The sequence below is a fragment of the Ctenocephalides felis genome, unplaced genomic scaffold (assembly GCF_003426905.1).
Source record: "Ctenocephalides felis isolate EL2017-DRISC unplaced genomic scaffold, ASM342690v1 CF-g0.4_SCAFFOLD_01886, whole genome shotgun sequence".
NCBI lineage: Eukaryota > Metazoa > Arthropoda > Insecta > Siphonaptera > Pulicidae > Ctenocephalides > Ctenocephalides felis.
The window spans coordinates 134,794,738-134,800,446 of record NW_020538040.1 but is presented as its reverse complement, the minus strand read 5'-3'; positions in this window follow the sequence as shown (position 1 = coordinate 134,800,446).

Here is a 5,709-nt window from a genome sequence, read left to right as displayed (position 1 = left end):
ACTCAAATTCTTACAATCTCAAAATTCCCAAAAAGACCAGTTTCAAAATTTATATACTCCAATCATAATGTTAAGATTGCGCAACTACAGTTGGAAAATATTTTGTTCAAAACTATAAGATCAAGGTTGAATTGCTATTACTTAAAAAGATGTAGCAGAAATAAAGATTAATAAATTATTATAATAAATAAAATTACAGCTAATTATGATAATAAAAACTCTCATAATATATAGACAATTCGCATGCGTGGAGCCAAATTTAAACCTTCCGATTAATTTAGATTTTACAAACTATAATTGAAAAAAGCAGAAACGTTTCATACTGACTGGGATAGGTCTTCTACAATGCAAATTGAAAAATAAACGACTTATCAAATTTGTGAACCTCACGATGAATTATATTAGTTTAAAATTAAAAAATAAAGAAATTCGTATCTCCGTTAAAATATCATATCAGTCCATCATTCATATCAGTCGAAGCTTACACTGTATCCTTTGAAGCATATAAAGTTCAATCGTGATATGCGTACAAAGATCGAAACTACTAGGTATACACGTTCAAAGCACATATTATTGCGACCATAAACCTATATTTCTTGACTTAAACTGAAGATCATGCGTCCATTTATTTTAGAGCACCATGCTAAGTCAATACTTACAGAAGAATAATTACAAACAAAATCAACCTAATTATTACCTATATTCTAAAGATGTAAATAGGATGGTAATCATCTCATAATTAATCATTGATGATTTGATATATACCTATCTGAATAAATAAAATTTTCAAATCACGTGCGACCGTCTGAACGGATTTGGATAATTCATTTACTAAATGTGAGAGTAGTGACATCATTAGAAGAATATGTAAGGTTGTTTGGCACGTCGTTTAATTGTTTTTGCATTAAAAATAGGTTTGGTAGAAATGGTCTACAATAAACTACAGCAGGTTCTGCGGTAAAGTTAGCACATTTTGATAACTGTGGTCCAGTGAAATAAGTCTTTTAGTGCAGTAAACGGAGAGGAAAAAGAAGAAAAAACCTCTGATTTTTTTTACTGTGCTCCGAATTGAATAAAATTTTGGAATTAGGTTCATCTCACCCTCAAGTTCAAAGACTGCGCGGCCGCGCAAATTGGAAAAGAAAGTTTTTATAAAATTGTGAGTTTTCTGAAAATAGTTTGTACTAAGGTAGTGAATCTGGTAGAATCCATTAATATGTATATAATGAAGTGAATTCTAGATGAAATGTGAATTACTTTAATTCTGGTGGAAATGGCCCTTATTAAACCATATCATTTAAAAGAAAAAAACTTCGTATATGCTTCTTATTTGCATGATAACTCACTCATTTTAAAGCTTATGTTGAGCACTATAAAACCCAATTTCACCGAAATGCATAAAATGTAAATCTTCGACACTAGATGGCTTTGAATACAACAATTGAATCTTGAACAAAATAAAAAACGAATTTGCTCTTTCAAATCTTGCTTAATATTTTTCCTAGAACACTTTATGTAATACCGATTTATTAAGATTTTTATTGACATTATTTTGTTCATTACACGATTTTTGTTAAAATGTATATTTTAGGAGATATTTGCAAAAAAAACGAAGAAAAATATTTGAATGTTTAGTGGCCAGTAACTTGAAAAGTATTAGTTTTTTTGAAAAACTATAAAATACACTTTTTTCTTATAATTAGTTCTTCTATCGATTTTTTGCGTTATTTTGAAAAAATGTAATTACACAATTGAGAGGGGGTGTCATCCCCCCGGGGGGTGATAACGCAACCCGAATTGTTTTCACTTTTGAACTTGAGGGTAAGATGAACCTAATTCCAAAATTTCATTCAATTCGGAGCACAGTAAAAAAAATTCAGACCTAAAACGCTCCGTTTACTGCACTATATCCTTTACCTGTCTATCCTTTAAGTCTATACCTTGCTGCAAAACACCGAGAGCGGTATATCAAAATGTGTCGACTCTAAATCGAGCAAATAATAATCGCTATCATTTTTAATATCGCAAGTTGGTCGTAGTTCACTGTTTCAGCATCAACAATTCGGCATGTTTGATGCGCAGATGAGCCCTCAGAGTGTCTATCCGGCTGTAACTAGCCGGACAGTAGGGGCACGGCGACCTCTGCGCCGTGTGACTGTGGTAATGGTGCCAGCGGTTGGAGACCTCCTTGCCGCAACTGCGGCACTTCCACAATGCCGAGAGCTCCCGAGTCGGAAGAAACATGCTGTGATAAGACATTGGGATGCCTACACCGAAACAGCTGCCTGAAAAATAAGAATACACAATACACAAACACAATATACGTGTATATTTTAATTTATATATATATATATATATATATATATATATATATATATATAATATATATGCAGTGATGTCTATCCGGAACGTTCCGGTACTGTTTGGGACAGGAGTGCGTTCCGAAACTAAAGATGATTTCTAATACGAGAATAAGAAAAAAAAGAATAAAAAGAATTGCTGATTTTTGACGATTTTTTATATGTATTGTATTATATATATATATATATATATATATATATATATATATATATAATAAGTCGGGTTTTCCTTCCTGACGATATAACTCCAGAACGCACGATCATTCCAGTAATGACTTGGTTGGTTAAGTCAACGAGCAACTCTTGCTGCAAAAAGAATAATGAAGTACACGCACTGAATTTCACCATTCAATCAAAAATTGCTGGCGATTTGGTGACATACCAATGATTCCTACTGGTCTTCCGTTTGACTTAAAACGATTGCAATTTTCAGTTCGCCTTGCGTTCGCAATGACAAATAGCAAGTCGCAAGGCCAATCGCTTAGTGTTTGCGGGATAAATTTCAAATAAATTATTTAGAAAATCATTGTTCTTCACATGAGCAGTTACACGTTGCCTGTTCACGAGTTGGGAAACCATCCGCTTTGTTTCTGTTAACGTCAGACCAAAAAACAAAAAATGTGGTTTACTAAAGAGCACTTCAATGAAACAGATAATTTGCGGATTCATTTTCATTTACTTAGAGAAAATTAAATTCAATTTCAATTTCAATTAAAATTAAGTTCAATTAAAAACAATACATTTTTGTAATCGATATAAATTCTTTACTGTTGTATAATAAAATCAAGTTTTTCCTTTCAAATATAAAACAAACAAAAAATTTCTTCATTTTTCTCAACCATCTGGTGGCGAAACAGAGTTCGTTGGGTTTACTAGTGTATTATAAACAAGGTTTTGAATTTCCGAAACCGTGAACTAGAGTCCGGAACGTTTTCTTTTCGCAGAATTGGAATTTGAACCGAACCCATACAAATACTGAACCGGGTTTTGAACCGGTTTTTAAATCTTGGCGTTTCGGTAAAAAAATAGCACAACACTATATATATATATATATATATATATATATATATATATATATATATATATATATATATAATGCGAATAGAATAAACAAACGTAACGATTTTTTTTATTTTATATGCCTCATTGAAATTATCGGTAACTGTTACTTCCTATAGTGTAAATTATAGTAAACGTCCGAAAATCAAAAACAATTTTTTACCGTAGAAAAAACTGATGTGTATGCGTTTCGTGCGGACACAGTTTTGACGATTTCGTGCACACGGATCAACCGTTTTAAATTATTCAGAAAAACATTCGGTCCCACTGATAAGCTCATTAGCTTGACAAAGAAAGACAGGTTTAACCGGTTCGGAGATATAGAGCAAAAGTGAAGAAAATGGAAATTCAAATTTTGCGAGAACGGTGTATCCAATTAGATTGATTTAAAAAGCATTGCGGCAAGTCATGAACCACTAGTTTGTGAGCTGTTTTCTTTAAGCGGTACAGTCCATTTTTTCATATACGTAATACGATATTGAAAGGTTTTCTTGTATATTTTTAATTTTATTTCAAAATAGAACTCGATTTATTTTGTGATTGTAACTATAAAGAAAACGTGTAAGTAGCTCTTTTTAGTTAAATTCGAATTCATAGCACTGTATATTGTCCGCCCGAAGACAAATCAATGATTTTCTTTCATTAACTTGTTTATTCTTTCTATTACCACTTCTTATTTATACACTTTTATGCATTTTTATTTCTTAACTTCTGCTTCCACGCTTCCTGATCCTAAGCTTCCGCTTTCATTCTTCTCGCGTAAGTCATCAATCATCTACATTCTTCTTCTTCCAAATCCTTTTAGTCCTTTTATGTTACCTTCGACGGTGTCATTAAGACGCACCCATTTTGCAGAATAGGTCTGATCCAGTTACCTTTCTTTTTTAATCAGCGAGTCATCAGCGAGAATGTTCTGCACGAGGTTTTCTTGCAAAATAGGTTTCTTCTAATACAATTATATGTTTTTTTCGTAATTATATTCAGCTATCATATTTCGGCTTATGTTGCGGTCAAAAACTATTATTATTACAGTAATTAATTACAAAACTCTTCAGTGTATACAGAGATGTAAAAGACTATTTTCTTTAGTAAAAACAGTTTTATTTCAGTTGTTAAATAAATATTTTACCTCAACCAAATTTTGCATAGAATACAAAGGTCAATCTTACAAAAAATCAGGTATACTTTCCAAATACAGTAATTTTTAATTTTTGTTAATATTATTATTTCATTATGCATAACAAGGTTAAGTCGTATGCAAATAGAGGAATATATATATATATATATATATATATATATATGTATATGTATATAAATTTACATATGAATATCTAAATACATATATTTGTGGTAGTAAGCAGAACTTCAATTCGATATATTTGAATTTTTAGCTAACTTTTAGTACAAGATGCAATTACAGTCTTAATCCCAAAAAATAAATCAGAAACATTTATGATAATTTCAATTAATTAAGATCAAGAGTTCTATTAAATCCAAAAAATAATCTTGTAATAAAACCCGAATTTGTTTCAATACGATTTTTGACTGAAGGTTAAATAAATACAACTGGAAGACTTGCAATTACCTCCAATTCATAAACAATGGCTAAATAACCGTTTGCAAAGTGATAAATTGATTGGTAAAGATTATGTAACACATAATTTTGCAAATGCTGAAATTAAAGTAACAATGAATAAGTCAAAAGCGTGAAAATCCGTATTCACCTAGAAATTTACTAAAAATATTCCTTAAAATATGCTTTTACAAAACTATTAATTTAGAGATAATAGAGACAAAGATGGTAATCACATACAAAGATATATATATATATATATATATATATAATATATACTCGTATATATGTTTGTGGATAGAGGAAAGTTTTTCTGAATAGTTTATTATTTATGATTATTAAATTTTCGATCTATTAAACAAATTTTTTCCAAAAAAAAATATTACTTTTCAATTATTTTATTAAATGTTTTGGGAATATGGAATTTTGCCCTTTTTATGCAACGTTTCCGTTGTATTTTCAAACGTAGTTTTTGATGCGTTTTGATGTATGTTGAGTGTTTGATTCGAAAATGTTTATTTATAAAGGCAAAAAGTCTTTCAATTTTAAAATAATAAAAAGTGTAGAATAAAAATAGTATTAATAGTTCCTGAAGAAGGGAGAGATCTCATATCACCAAAACGTTGAATAACAATTAAAATTAAATATTTTTTATAAAAAAAGAAGACTTTTAGTTAAAAAATTTGATAATCAATATATATATATATATATATATAT